Source organism: Pithys albifrons, chromosome 4, assembly GCF_047495875.1.
Source record: "Pithys albifrons albifrons isolate INPA30051 chromosome 4, PitAlb_v1, whole genome shotgun sequence".
NCBI lineage: Eukaryota > Metazoa > Chordata > Aves > Passeriformes > Thamnophilidae > Pithys > Pithys albifrons.
The window spans coordinates 73,778,702-73,795,606 of record NC_092461.1 but is presented as its reverse complement, the minus strand read 5'-3'; the positions used below and the strand labels follow the sequence as shown (position 1 = coordinate 73,795,606).

Below are 16,905 nucleotides of genomic sequence, written 5' to 3'. Positions count from 1 at the left end.
TACTCAGACTTTATTTTATTATGCATGTCCTGTAACCTTCAGCTCCATGACAATTTTCAAAAGTCAGCAGCAGAATTTGTGTCTTACTGCCTGACGGATAAATCTGGATCATTTCCTAAGCATTTGTAACAGTATTTTCATGTTAAAAACCTTTATCTAGAAAGAATGACAATTGGTATTTGCTGTGAACTTGAAAAGGATAGATTATGCTTTCTTTCCTATCATCCACCTGTAACATCCAATCTTATGGAGAAATAGATAGAATCATAGAGACAATAGTAAGGGATGCTTTCTTATAAATTAATTAGCATTAGACTAGGTTGTGGGCAATGTGCTGTAGGTGACTGATTGAATGTTGTCTGGTAAGGCAATCTCCTAAAAATTATTATAAATGAAATTGAAATAATTATTTTATATCTTCCCTCATAAAATACCTGTCCTCTAGAGAAGCCAAGCTGAAATATGTATTGACATATGTGCTGCTTACATGGATGATTTCTTGGCAATGATTTTCCATTACAGGAATATCACTGATTTAATTACTGACTCAATTTTATTTTGATATTCTTACAGTACTGGGTCAGTAATGGTAGGAACACCAAGGAGTCACCTTCTCCTCCTGATATAAGTCTTATTGTCCTCATGGGATATTAAATTTAAGGTGGAGTCTGCAATGGAATGTCTGTGGGGTTTCATTGTGTGACCTACAAATATAAAAACAGAATCCATAAAATATATAAATGACAGTTATTTTTATCTTCTTGCTAATTGGGAATAATTATATGAATTAGTGTGAACACATTATTCTTTTTCTCTGTTGAAAATATGACCTTTGATCTTTGGTAACTACTCCCACGTGAGCAGCACAGCCCAAACATCACAAAGGATGGTGTAAAGTTTCTCCCTCCCACTGATTTGATGCAAAGTCCCTTATTTGCCTGCACAAATATTTTTTTGAATGTTTCATACATTTGCTTTGGCATACATTCAGCATATTTTGCTAGCAATTTGACTTCTTATCCATATGCTTTAGTGAAGACATTCAGAGCTTTTTTAGGGCAGGTAAACAGGTGTAAAACCACTAATCTTAAAACACTTTATATCAAATTGCTGTGCATAGTCTTAAGGAGTCCACTGGGCTCCTCAGCCTCAACCTGACTGAGCAGACATCAGGGCATTACTGTGGTCACCCACTTGGCACAGACTCCTGCCTGCTGCAGATTTATGGGTATGGGACTGCCCAAACTCACCAGATTAAACTTGACCCAGTTCCTAAATTCTTATTCTTTCTCACAGCCTCAGTCTCAATGGATTTCAAGCTACATAGCTCATCTTTTCAAAGGCAAACTTGATTTGATTCACACAGCCATATTTTTGGCAAGGACTCAAAATGTCATCAATCTCTATCAAGCATGAGAAATAGCCACTAATCCAGACAAAATGATAGCCAGTTACCTGTGCTTTGCTGTCTTAGCTGATTGCTGGACAGTCACTTATGTTCAAGAGACACAAAAGCACTTCCCTCTCCCTCTGTTACAGACTTTGCCCAAAACACAGAGTTCACTCTCACTCCAGCAGCAGACATTATGGTCTCTCTCATCCTCAGTTACCAGTGAGACACCATCAATACGATCACCTTCTCTTGCCTTCACATTGACTCTCCAGTGTCAGTCTTCTCAGAAACCTCCTCCAGGTAAATGCATTTAGCTTGCCCCTTTTGCTAGACTTCAAATTAGAGAAACATACATATCTCATGCAGAAGCCAAATCAGTAAAGGCAGTTTGCTTTGGCTTCTTACCAATAAAAACATTAATAGAAGGTAAAGAAAAAAACCCCAGCATTTCCACTGAGGAGAAATATAGACAAAGGAGCCACACATGAGCCTGGTAGTCATGTTGCTTAATGCAACTTTGGAAAACAGGCACAACATTAGCGTGAAAAGAATGGGATGTTTTCTTTTAAATTATCAAATACACACAACGCAAAAGATGCTTCAAATTTAATCTAATTAACTTTTCTAGAGATGCTGTATTGGAAGCACAGATTTATTTTTGTTCCAGTGGAAAAAAAAAGCATTATGTCAGTTTTACTTAGAAAGACACTCCCTAATTTATCATACCATAACCAAATTAAGCTTGAGAACTACTAATCAGTAGGTGTCTATTATACAGCAGAGTATTAGCCTTAGCATGTACAATGCCTTCAGCATTCAATAAGGCATATACTGGAAATAAAAATTCCTTTGTCATTTGGCCAGGGAAGCAATTATCTTCATAGTTCATGATTTGTATAATAATCAGTTAAAATAAGGTGTGTCATGTGCAGAAGCTCATGAAAAAAATTGAAGTTCTAGTTCTTCTTTAGCAGATTTAAATTCTTAAATACTTGTAAACTCCTCAACTGACTATTCATATAACCCAGTTTCTCTTTCTGCAGTGCTTCTTTTCCCTCCTTTCCCCTCCAAAATACACAACTTCAAAAGAAAACTAAAAATCACCAGTCACACTTAGTCTACAAAATTCCTCACATTCCAGTTTTCTTTCTCCAATTCCATATATGCACATGCACAACATCAGCACCTTGCTGCTATTTCCATAGTAGCATGACAACCATTTAAGGTCAGATATCTGAACCTGACATGTCCGGTGAGCTCTAGCTCACCTTTGGGTACCGTCAGGAGGCACAGTGTCCCTGACGGAGCTCTCTGCTGCCTCTTCTACTCCCTGCTTTCTCTGTTCCTAGAGGAAGAAGTAATACATGTGCTGTGGAAAATACAATTAGCAAATTGTGTCACCTTGCTATGCTGTTTTATATGCTATTTGTTTAGAGTTATTTATGCTAAATAAAGTGTAAGCTATTATAAACACTATTTATTTAGTATTTACTTAATCCCCACCCATCTGAGTGGAGTTACTGGGCATGCCAGCTATGATAGTTGGCATGTCTTTGAGCCCAAGGTCAGGTAGCTTATATTTAATTCTTCACATAGCATTTGCTACAAATTACACCAGCACTTTGCTATTAGATAATAGCAAACTTCATTAATGGTATGACATCCAAGTGACAGAAACTACTCCTATACACTTTTTTTCAGTGTCACCATTTTCCTGAACAGAAAAGTACTCATAGTTAATATAGAATAACTAATAGTCTATGATCAAATGTGATAGTCATTCATATGCCTTCTTCACAAGATACTGCATTTTAAGAATTAGGGATTGCAGGTGTTCGTGAAAATCCATATTAGCCTCTGTGATTGCTAGAAGGCCTCCTGATTGCTCTGGTTAAAACTATCTTAAGCATCATATCATTTGCAAGTCTTGTATCACACACAAGACACAAAATAGAGTAAATGATGTAACAATCAAGAGTTTAAAGTATTTAAATTTCTTATTTATTTCAAATAACATTATTTCTCCATCTATGCTAAGACTATGTGCGTTAGGACAAACCCCTGGTCTGATGGATCAAGCCAGTGTCATGTATCCATTCCTGAGTTTCCAGGTAACTTTTATTCCATCTTCCAAGCGGCAGTCACTTACAGAAATTGTTCTGATGACATCATGAAAAATCTGCTTGAACATACTGTTTTCTGTAGGACTTCAAAAAAACTGTGCCAAAAACCCAGATGTAACAGTGAGGAGAGCATGCACATAAACACATTAAAGTGGCAGAAAGATTATGCTATTATTATTTGAATTCTTCTACATCATATTGTTGAACTGCAAAAAGAAAAAAGAACTTAAAGATACATTCTTCAGCTCAGGAAGTGCCATCCAAAGTATAGTAATACAATATTTTTCCAATTACACAGCTATTGTAGTTTGCTTTTAATTTTCTCTTTTCTGTATAAATATATAGAGAGTTAGTTTTAGTTTAAATATTTTTCCAGTTTTTTTTCCTTTCTCCCTTTTCTCAGCAGGGGGAGAGAAGCTTTAACCCTCTGTGTTGGGCAGTTGGTGTTTTGCCAGCTCAACCCAAGACAGCAGCTCATACATGAGAACTGAGGAAGAAATTAATTCACTGATTTACAGGAAGGAAGGGATCCTTGTGATCATCTATTTTGATACCAATAGCCAAAATCATGCACAAACTGAAAAAAGGGCAGAATTAAGACTGAAATCAGAATTACCTGGAAAACTGTTATTTATTACAACTTTATTTTTACTCTGCTAAATAATTATAAAAATCTTTCTCATTGGTCTCAAAAGTGTTAAATGCATTGACATTGCAACACATATTATCTTCCTGAAAGGCTGAATCCTGTGAAACCACAAAACACAGAAATGGTTTCTGTTCTCCTATTCATGGGATTTATAGCCACCTAATAAAGTTAATTGACTAGCATATTGTTTTTATGGAGGGAAAGAGGATACTTGACTACCTACCTTATAGAAGAAACCAGTCCTTGGTGGCTTGTGGTCATGCCAGAGTATCCTGTACAGTCACCCAATCAGTCTCTCTCCATGCAGGGATAGCCCTTAATAAGTGGATATAATAGTTTTATGACAGGTGCCATATATTGGACTAAAGACAACATTAATAACACAGCCTTTCTGATCCCAGTAACAGCCCACATAATCACTTGTATATATTTATCTTTCCTCTAATACAGTATCTGCATACCAAAACATACATAATGACACCTTCCTTACAAATATATTTTATTGCTTTGTTGACATTTATAATATCAATGAAAGATTAAAAGTTCTTCAGATGTGATCTTGTGTGAAATTGTTACTTTTACAAGTCAGGTGGAAATTGTATTGTCTTCCAGGAGAATTTTCACTGAGTAAGAATCTCAGCTTTTACTGCTGAATTCAAATATTCATGCTTAGCTTACTTATCTCTTGAAAACTCTAAATGTGATAGATGCTGGTACTTTTCAGTACCAACAAGATATTTCTAACAGCTAGATAGAGAAAGACAGGGGCAGAGAAGAAAACAAAATTCTATTTCAAATGACAGCAAAGACCAGTGTCCTCACAATTTCAACTGCTAGGAGAAAAAAAAATTATTTAAATAAAATATTGCTAGTCATATTAATAAATGGGCTGCTAGTACTGAGAAATAAAGTTTAGGTTCTCTATACAGTTCTTGCTCAAGTAATTGAGTGAGGCTCATGAATTTTCCAGCTGTACCATAAAAAGAAATCCATAAGAAAACATTGAACAGAGCACTGCAACAAGAAACAGGATCACCTCTGTTTGTCTAGTTTTAAGCTGATGCCCAGGACAGAGTTATTGTCTCTATAAAAATGTTATTGTTTTTCTTTGCTAATCCTTCATGTAGCTATGACAAGGACAGATGATTGCAATAAGTCTTCTGCTTTTTCTTGAGACAGACTGGTGTAGTCTTGATCACAGTTGATGATTCATAAGCAAATAAAGGTAGAGGCCATCCTCAAAAAAAGATCTCTAAAACTGATTTTTTTAAACACTGATGATAGTTGGTGCACTCTTAAATGAGCTATTTTCTTGTATGTAGTATAATGTTTCACATATTTTGGTCACATTTACAATAAATATTTTTAGTAGGTTTGATCACTATGAAGGTAAAAGTTTCAGCCACCTTTACAGTATTGTGCTTTTGCCTATTCACTTTAACTAGAACTCAGAATGAGTTCAAGGTCTTGGAAAACTTCTCTGTGCTTCTGGGTGAGAAAACTATATTCACTTGTAATCTGCTGTTGCTCATATATTTCATAAAATCTATGAATTTTTCTTGGATGCTGTAGTGTGTCATAAACAATAGCTGAGCTTAGGTAGTGTCTTCTCTAAAATGTCTACCAGCCAAAAGGTAAACCTGCTAGACAACTCTCTAGGGTGGGGACTTTTTGTGAATAATTAGCCTTGAGCAATGAAACTCCAGGGCCACACCTGGGCTGAATCTTTGATCTGTCTTTATACTGCTAGAACCAAGTTAGAGAGTTTAAGCATTATCTTGGTGTTGCAGGTGATAAAAATCTTTACTCTTGCATATATACTGCAACAAATATACCTCTGTGTGTATGTATACACGTATATGTATATCACATATACGTATTTTTTTATATTGTACAAATGGATGTTAGGCTCACCATTTAATTGTGTTTCTTGATTGTTCATCCTGGTGTGCCTTAATCACTTTTAAGATTTGTTATTTTTTCTTTTTTTCATGTAAAAGATGAAACTCAATGACACATTCTTTCTTAATATCATCAGAACAATCTGTACAACAATCAGCGTGCTGACAGAGCAGAATCTTTACCTGACCTGTTTAGTAGGCACACTTGTCAAAAGTTGTAAAGTAAAATAATCATTTACAACATGTATGTTTATTTATTTTTTTTACACATAATATACATTTTTTAGACAAGTTTTATTAAATGACAGAAAGAGTCAAATAGTCTCATGTGTCTGATCTAGCTGCATATGTGTTCAGAGAAATGAACCCAACTCAAAAGAGATTATAAGTCAGAGTTAGAATTTACTAAAAAGATTACAATAAATACGATACAGAGAAATGACATAGAGGACGTGAAATACACAGTTTTGGTTACACCTACACAGTGATAAACTGGTCCCAGCTGCTGTATCTAGGACATTATCCACCCCTTATTCTATGCCATCTTTGTCATGTCCCAATTAATACCCCTTTTTTTAACTACACACACACACACACACAGACACACACACACACACACATATATATGTGCAATGAAATATTACAGACCATCCTCACTCAAAATTAGGTCCTCTTGTATTTCCCCATCCTTTTGCATTAACCACCAATGAAACCAGGTCCTTGAGAAAAAACAAGACCTGGGATGGGTTTGCCTTTGCTTGAGGTGGGATTAACCCAATCAGTCTCAGAACATACCTCTCATATGCACCTTGGGAACTTCATCTTCGTCTACAGTATGTTAGGGTTCTGAATAGGCAGGGCCAGCTCGATTGATGGAGCCTCGAGTGTTAACCAATCTGGTGGCCTTTGTTAAATGCAGCTCCCAATGTTTGAAAGTTCTCCTGCCAGTGCCTTCAAGATGGTTTTCAGCAGTCCATTACACCACTCAACTTTCCTAGGGAACGTTTCGCCCTCTGAAAAGATTATCTCCAGTATGGCTAATTCCCTTAAGCACCAGATACCTTATTCCATGGTGTTCCACTGTTCTTGCTGTGTGTGGAGGTCCTCCTTACAAAGATATGTCTCTCTCACACTTGACAGCAGTGTCCACCAGAGGCTGAGAGTTTCCTGCCTCTTTCCAATCCCCTCATCAATGACCACATCTTGAGACAGGGATCCCAGCTGCCCTGCCTCACTCCCATCTAGAATTGTATCATTGTACGCAGCATCCCAGATTGGCAGCAGCCAGGTCAAGATGGACCCATTTGCCTGTCATGTGAACTCTTTCCATAGCTCATGCAGTTCATCCAGACTGTAGCCTGGGTTGTCAGGTGTGCCCTGGGCAGCTGCTGCCAATGATCCATTATTAACATCACATGAGAAATGGTACAGAAGGTATAGAATACACAGCTTGGGTTACACCCACACAGCAATAAACTGGTCCTAGCCTCTCTAACTAGGACAATATAGTGTTTATTAGGCAGTCTACAAAAAGTGTGAACACAACGATAATCAATTTGTGCTCCATCTTAATCCTTAATTCACTTCCCACTCTATCTGTGTCCTTGGGCAAATCCCTGAAATTCTCTCTCTATGTGCAGTAAGAAGTATAACAATAATGAATTAACTGGTTATTTGTTTGCCATTTTGAAGATTGTTAGTTACATTCTTCTCTTGTTTATACTAACTAATGTTATATCGCAAGTGAATGAATTGCTGAATGTGTAATTTAGAAAAATTCAGATTATATACTCTTGTTTACTGTTGTGCATCTCTTCTATCATTAGGTTCTGCAAATGCACATAGGAAATACCTACCTTGTTATGAAAATTGTCAAGAATATAAGACTTTGTTTCTTTTACCCTGTGTAGAAAAAAATGCTTCTGATTTAAAAAAAAAAAAAAAAATAAAATTAGCATTCAGTTAATAAACTAGGCTCCGCACAGGGTTGTGAGTGTTGACTCTGCTATTTATAATTCTTCAATAGCATCAACATGTATCTCTATGGCTGAGCTGTTGAACTTGCTTCAGTCACACTCCTCCTATAGGTATTCAGATTTACTGAACTGATGTGGTTGATACCACTAAGAAGTAACCAGCTGACTAGTGGAAAAATCACTGGGCGAGTACCTGTGAATTGTAATTCATTCATGTTTTATAGAGTCTTGAAGAAGTCAGGCAAATTTGTATACCCAAATTAAAATTCAGGATAAGGGCATTTTATTTTCATTTTGCTTTCAATACTGATATATTAAAGGAGTAACATTTGTTACACATTCTGAGTTTTTATTGAAATTAAAATACTTTAAAAATAAAATATCAGCTAGATTAATTCAGAATAATAAATAGCCATTCTCTTCTATATTTTGCAGGAGTTTAATGAAGTAAGTGCCTTATAGGCAGCAGAAATAGCCTTTTAGTAACAATTTCTAAGCATTTTGTAATAACCATAATATATCTGATGAAAATACACATATCTTTCCTCACCTACAAAAACATTGAGAGTGGCACATGCTCTTATTTTCACATATAATTCGTGAATATGCATGTATTTCTCTTCACTTAAGCTTCCATGCAGCTGTACCAGAAACACAACATGGTTTATTCTGTTATGTCAACTATAGGCAGTTTCACGTTAGATATTAGGCTTGGACTGAATATCTAAAAAGTGATTTAAAAAAATAATGTAAATGACATTAAATTTCACCTTTGTTTAACTGGTCATTTCTAAATTAATTTAATTTTTCTATCTCTTTGTGTCTAAAAAAACCACAAACAATACACTACAACAACAACAACCAAAAAAAGTAACAAAAAATCTCCCAAACATACAAACAAAAAAAACCAAACAAAAAACCCCCAAACAAACACCAAATCAAACAAACAAGAAAAAAACCCACCAAACTAAACTGATTTTCTGATCCCATGGATGCCAGGAGATTCTGAATAGAAGACTTTCCCTATTTTTAAACTTTAAAAAAGTTGTGAAACTTTATTGCATCCTCTGCTTAGCAATGATGGCTCCACCACTGAGTCCCTAGTTTGGGATTTGCCTGGAAGAAGTGGAGCCAAGACACCTCAGGTGAGGAGCACTCCCCAGCATTCTCTGCAAGAGAGAAGCCTAGATGGCTTTTCTGTTCCACTAGCAAGATGCTTACATTCTGTCATCACCCAGGGTTGGGTTTGTGCTCAGACTCATGGCTGATTCTCTAAGTCCAACAAATCTCACATCTGACTGAGGTTTCAGTCAAAACCTCAAATAACATTGGTTAACAGTGTTTACAGTGCTGTGGTTTCAACTACAGGCTGAGTAAACAAATACTTAATGGGCAATAAAATTTTTAAGATATTTGAAAAGTAGGGGAATGTGGCTTTTCTTGGCTGTGTGCTTTCTCATACTGAGATACCAAGTAAAATGTTCAGTACATGGTTTCTTTTTAAGACCCACACAAAATACTTTTGGTAAGCTGTTGCAGGACTAAAATTCACTTCAGCTAGAATTTTAGTTTGGGATTCATATATTCAAGCCCTACAGAAGTTTTGCTAACAGGGATGATAGCAACAGAAATGGAGGACCAGGTGACTTTTCCAGTGTATATCCCAGAGGTACATGAGATCCGGTCACTTCATTAGTTTTATTTCCAATCACACTATGCAGCTCTTCCTGGAGTCTTCTGTCCTGCTGAGGGTGTGATGTGCTTCCCTGTTTGTCAAATATGGTTTCAAAAGCTGCAACTCCAACATGAACTTTTCACTTGCATGCTTAAAGAATTGTTTTTTCTTTCTGTTGCTCCTTCTCCCTCATTTGCCCTGTCTGCTAAATCCCGGCCTATAACATTCTGCATTAATGTGACACTCAGTGTGAATACTGAAAACAATTCCTGCTTTGTTATGGGTTTGAGGATGATAGTGCAAAAAATCCTTGTGGGAACAGATGAGAAACCTCTATAATCTATAAGGAACAAGATGTAAGGTGTAAGAATTTCTTCCCCCCCTCAGATTTCTCACAGAGTCAGCAAGACTGTGCCAGTGTTTGGCTGCTCTAATTCACACTTGGGTGTATTAGCCATCCTCCACTTTGGCTGACATTAACACTCTGGGCTGTGAACTGCCATGCTTGAGGTACAGGTTCACATCCACTTTTGTGTCCTGGCACGGTAAACACAAGCAGAAAGTTGGGGCAGGAATCCCTAGTGCTATCCTTCTAAAATATCTAGGTAATTATTTTTTTGTAGCATAAGGCACTTGTAATTCTAAAAATGGCAAAAAGCTAGAGAGCACACTAGGAATGAGAAAACATAGGAAGAGATATGGTTGCAGGCTTCAATGTAAACTTTACCCTTTACTCTAAATAAAACAGAACCAGTTAAACAAGTTAAGCTGTTACTTTGTCCCAGCTGATTTGTCTGTAAGAGTGAGAAATAAGATTGTCTTTAGACAAGCAAGGTTGCACCTCTCTCATTGTGGTTAGCTAGGCCACACTCCATGGGTCTTCTTTACAAACGCTCTTTTCTTTAATGTTGTGATCACCTCTTTAAAGAAGCAGGCAGAGCTGATTGCCGAGCTGTGCTGATGGTTGCAGATGCAGGCTCCTTAGCATTCACAGGAGGCTCATGTTTCAGCTCTGTGATGGTGGAAGCAATTCAAGCTTGGCAGATGAAATATTTTAGAATTATGTGATGTTTTATTTCCTTTGGTGATTATCACCTTTCAACAGTAAATAGAGCTCACTGGTTGCCTGAGTTAGTAAAAATATGAAATATTTTTGTATTTCTTTGAAAATGTGTTTTTTACATTTGTATTTTTATGCAATATAAATGCAGTATATGAATAAATATAAAAATCGCATATATTATTATAAGTAAAAGATTTCCTGCATTGTTAAACACAGGCCCGTCTGAAAAAAATCTTGGGTTAGTGAGCAAGAATTATTTATTCCAAAAGTATTTCAAGCTGTTTTTCATGAACAGGAATAATTTTTTCTGGAAATATTTCTATGTAGTTAGGCAAACAAAAGTTCTTTGTTGTTAATACCATTTTATTGGGCTATTTAGGACTGATAATATAAGTAGATTGTCTACTAACTCCCCTCCCACTCCATTTCTCAGGGTAAAACTCAATCTCCATGTTTCACCAGCAAAGCGCACAGATCCATGACCAGCTCCTTGCAACACTGAGCTTGTCAGAGCACCACCTTAGGTGACAGAGCAGCTAATGCACCTCAAGCTTTGCTCTGGCACCTCAGGTGGTGTTTAGTCCTAGGAGGAATACAGCTCTACATCACATATACAGAGACGTAGAAACTCTGGAGTGAGAGCTAATAAAAAACAGAACACTCAGCAAAACACACCGAGGTGCTTCTCTTGTCAGTATGATACCACCTTTGGTAAAAATTAAAGTTCACAGAAACAATAAGCAAAGTATGTTGTTCTATTTGAAAGAATGGGTAATATAGATGAAAAATAATCATATCCCTTCACCTAGCAAATAAAAATTCAGTGTTTCTACAAATGCAAAAATTATGATGCTGTAACTTTTTTATTACATTTTGGATTGTGCATGTTGTTCACAAGTGTAGGTTTTTTTCTTAATATATCTGACATGGAAGCCCATCAAATCCTCTCTGCTTTTCTTGAAAGCAATTGGAGTATGACTTAAATTTACTGTTGGCAATAAAAACACAGGTGAAATATTTTATTCTCATTCTGTTGCTAAATAGATAATGAACATAAAAACAAGCTCACAGTTGCAATCTTTAGTGTAGCATTCTCACTGCTTCATACACTTTTATGGTATAGTCCATACTAATAATAATTGAGATTATATGTTTTTTGCTTTGATACATAGAATCATATCAAAACAATTTATTTGTTGTATTAGAGATTAGTGGTCAACATTTTTATACAAAAACTTGAAAGTAATCAATTAAGCCTGCATTTACTGGAGGAAATCTGTCAGTTTCTTTTATGTGTATTAATTGCTTCCTTCCGGGTATTCAAAAGATAAAGATGTCTGTCAAAAATTGATTTTAATGTTTGTCTGGTTACAATCCAATGATATTTCAGTTCTCACATGTTGTTTGATTACTCTTTGTTAGCCTTTAAGAACAGTTGTTTCTCAGCTAAGTCTCCTGGGACAGTTCTGAGGCTTGAGGTGCTGTGTTTTAGTTCCAGTCATACTACTAAACAAAAGCGTGACAGCACAGTCACTACAAACTAAAGCCAAAAATGGCTGATAGCACAAATATGATTAAAGAAGAGGCCTCTCAAGAGGTGACTGAGTTTAGAATAGAATTGATTAGTTCAGTTGGAAGGGACCTCCAATGATCATCCGGTCCAGCTGCCTGACCTCCACAGGACTGACCAAAAGATAAAGTATGTTGTTACGGTCATTGTCCAAATTTCTCTAAAATACTGTCAGGCTTGGGGCATCAACCACTTCCCTAGGGAGCCTGTTCCAGCCTTTGAGCACCCTCTTGGTAAAGAATGCTTACTGATGTTGTCTGAACCTTCCCTGGTGGAGCTTTAAGCATTATCTTATGAGACAATAAACTCTTAACGTGTTGTCTCATAAGTTTAATATTTCCTTTAATTATGACTAACAAGGATAGTTTATTCCCATTCAAAAAATTACTCTTAGAAAAGAGTTATTTACAAGTAAGATTTCAGTAAGACCTATAATATGAATAATACTAGCTATTTTTTACCTTACTTCCAGGATAACCCATAATGAACAATTTTGAGCCAACCAAGAGCTCTGTTGTTCACACCTACTTTATAAGCATGATCATGTTGCATGTAATTAGTCATAGTACTCTTTCAGGCATGAAATGCTTTGAAGAATGAAAGGGAAGATGTTTCCAGAAAAATTTAACTCCCTTTGCAATGTTCCAAAATAGTTTGATTGACACTCAAATGCTACAGTCTTTACTCAGTCAAAATTACCTTCAGAATCAAGCACTGTAGCTTAGGTAGTAATTTTTCCCTGTAGAAAGTGTGCAGAAAATAATTACAGTTATAAACACTTGTAATATGAAATATATAATTGCTACTTTTCACTTTATAAATGACTGTACAAGGAAAGATGGAGGAGACAGTAATGGAGCAGAGAATAACCACTTAATGGCACCTTCTGTGAACAACTGTAAAGACAGCGGACCTTGTTTCCTAATTGATGGCACCTTTTTACATCTGCATAATACTGTTGATCTTTTTGAAACAGATCTTGGCACTGATAGTAATGATGTGAACTGAGAAACAAGCCTACTCACTATTCTTTAAAAATATTAATATGCATGATGGAACTCTTTGGATTGCATGCCTGTTAAGTAGAGAGTAACTTGTTGAGACTATTTTTCATGTGTTTTCTTGAACTGTGTTATTCAGTCAAAGCTAAGAAACAGGCAGTATCTTGTTCTCTATTTCAAGGCTGTGTGCCATAAGCTTCTGCACAATCTCTGAAGTTCTCCAGAGCTTGCCAATACATTTCCTCAGGATTACCATATTTACATCATATCAAACCACATGAAACCTGAACACAGGTTATCCTTTTCACTGTTTATGTTTTCCCTGTGTGTGTAACACTTTCATGATAACTATTCCACCATAGATCATACAAAATCTGACTCATCTGAAGCACTCAGTTGTCCTTTGTACAGTTAAATGAAATCCAGAAGGAATGATTTAATAGTCCAAATTTACTTCCAGACACTTTTGCTGACCTTTATTTATCTTTTTTTGTAAAAAATCCAAATGAAAGCAATAGTCTGTAAAAGAACATTAAACAGCAAATTTATTCCACCTTTAGAAACAGGGGAAGTATTTGAGGCTGTATCCATGTAGCAAGGCTCTTCCTTTGCTGTTGAGAGTAACTGAAAGCTTTAGTACCAGCTTAGGCCTTCTTTTCTTTCCTCCTCTTTTCTTTTTTTTTTAGAGATATTCAGATGTGTTGTACTTCTGATCGAGGGTAACAGGTACTGAAAAGAACCAGGAATGCTCTGATCCATGCTAGTGGAATGCCCTGAAAACCAAGCTGCAACAAGCATCCTGATGTACAAATGCTAGGAGTGATTTATTGACATGATTTCCACATACTTAGGTACTCCATTCAACACACACCAACACATGGAAACAAAAAAAAAACATTGAGGATTACTACTAGAAAACTTGTGTCTAAGGGAATGAATTCTTTTCAATGCAACAACAGTAAGTTTGGCTTCAACATATTCAGCAATACATGTAGTTTTTAAATTTTAAGGAAGACCATGATTCCACCTCTGTTAAGTTATGTCAAAAATATTCTGCTTCTGCATAGAAATACTTAGTTTTACAACTATGAGATGGAGAATGGGTATTGAAGCAACAAGTATGCAGAACAGGCTCTAAGTTTTTGAGGACCACAACCTGAATTAGATCCAAGGTTTTCAACTACTGAAGAAAAATAGCCTGTAGGAACAACAGAATTAATATTCTCCTGATAAGAAGCTCTGTTTGTAAGACATAGAACCCAACTTTCTGACCTCCTAATCTCTGATAAGGCTTTATTCATGTGGAACTTTTGTAAGATGTCTACAAGAGAGATACAAGGTTGATCAAAGGCCTGGGAAACTTGGCCTATGATAAAAGTTTAATGGAACTTGTGTTGTTCAGTCGAAAGAAGAGACCCAGAGGAGGAATCATAATCTGTTCAAAACTGCTGCAGCAAGAGAGTAGAAGAGAAAAGTAACTTCAAGAAAAGCAAAACCATGAGAGGATGTGTGGGAGGATCTCTATAGCGAGGCAAGATGGTCTGAGACAAAACAGAGGAAGACCCTTTTCCATGACATTATAAGGGTCTGCCAGCCCCTCAACATGAACAGCATGCCTGCCTAGCTTTCTTTCTTTCTACCTTCACCCTGCTGGACCATCGCTCCCATCCCTTCCTAAGTGCCAGAGAGGTAGAGTTCTCTGAGCACAGCACTGGCCTCTCTTGACATGGTAACAGCTTCCCACTGCTTTCCTTCCCTTGTGCCTCACTCAGCCACCTCCAGCCCCTGAATTAAACATATATTTCCAAAGAGCTTTGAACAGGCTCCATGTGAAGGCCCTCAAAGGTTTCATGATTTTCAAGGATTGCACGTAACTGTGAACCAAAGGGCCATATTCCATGAAATAACTCACACCTAATCTGTTTAGCACAACTTTCAGATTCTAAACAGAAACAGATGTAATAATAGAAATACACATAACATTTGGGTTTGTAATTTTCCTGGATTGCTTTCTCTTTCTGTCTTCATTTCTATTTATTTCTCTCTCCATGAATTAATTCTTGTATAAAATGCAGTGATTTAGAAAAATGCAATAATCCAAAATTATCTCTTGTTTTTGGAGAAGACTAAAAAAAATCACACAATAGCTACAAAATTTTTCTTCCTATTAGAAGATACTCAAAAGAAAGTTATTATTATTCCCCAGGTTTTACAGCTGACTGTATTCCTTTGCCATTTCCATTTTCATTCACAAAACCTCTGTAATCCCTGAGGTGCAATTCTGCCACAACAGAAGTTGCAGTCAAATGATAAAGGAAAGGGCAATTATTTGAAAACTTACAGTGCAACCCATTTGTTTCAGATTAAGAAGGGGAAGTATTTGAGGCTGTAATCATGTAGCAAGGCTCTTCCTTTGCTGTTGAGAGTAACTGTCCAAACACATACCAATCTCAGTTTCCAATCAAGACAAAGCAGTTGATGCCTGATAGCATCCTATCTTTTCTGGATCCTGGCAAATTCCTACTGAAGTCACAAGAAAGAACCTCTTTGACTTGAGGAAGAAGTTAAATTGGGCTTTCTTAGGCTTTTTTTGGCATGACATAAACCCTCTGGCCCGTAAGTAATTTAGCTGCCTGCTACCTTTCAATACTATAGCAAGCCAACTTAATAGTTATTTGAAGAGTGCGGGGTTTTTATGTTGCATCTCAGCAGTTCAAAGAAAAGTCTTATTTTAGCTACCTAGATATAATTATAAAGCTGTGATCATCAGATGTTAGAAGCAGATGAAATCTGTAGGGTACACAAGGATATTACAAGTTGTTGGGACTTTTTTTTAATACAAGATAATTAACTTTCTGTTTATTATCTGGAATATGGAGAACATAAGATAGAGAATGGTTAACAAACAATAGTTTTCATTATATTTATATTTTTTCCCTTATAATAACTTTGACGTTGTGATACATGGAAGTCATAATACTGCATTACATTAAATTTTTAAAAACTTAAAGTAAGGAAGGATGAATTCTACTTCTGATAAAAGACAAACTACCTCTAATAAGCTGAAAGCTTTCTCTTCTGATGTACACAGGTTTAGGAAAGCAAGTGCCAATTTCTGAGCAAATTTATAGGAAAAATAACTAATTGAATACACATATGTGATTTTTATTTCAGATGAAACATGGTTTAGGGTACAGCGAAAGAATTTGGTTAATACTTGCTTACAAACCCAAGCTGAAGTTATAACCTATAAAGATTAAATTGAACACAGAATCAGCCTTGATAACCAAAAAATATTTAATTGTCTTTACAATATGGACCAGTTCTGTTTGGTTAGGAGGATTTGAGAAAATTGGTTAAGGAAACATTTACCCTTGTTCCTAAGCACCCAAGGTAAGAATCATAATCAATCCCTGAAATTTAGTTAATGTGGGGAACTGTGTGAGACTCATTTGACTAAATTAATTTTTACTACAGCAACACAAACGTATGACCTTGGGCTTCTTTATAGCCAGCAGAGATCTGGCCAGTCGTTGTTGAATATATCTCATTCT

General features: G+C 36.2%; 1 long non-coding RNA gene across 1 annotated transcript in view; it reads right to left on the bottom strand.

The window, feature by feature from the left end:
* The window catches only part of LOC139671571 (uncharacterized), a 47,698-nt gene that overhangs the window by 6,454 nt on the left and 24,339 nt on the right, over positions 1–16,905 (bottom strand). The window contains exon 2 of the long non-coding RNA XR_011697752.1: positions 4,389–4,480. This is a non-coding gene — a long non-coding RNA (uncharacterized lncRNA). The remainder of the gene's footprint in view (positions 1–4,388; positions 4,481–16,905) is intronic.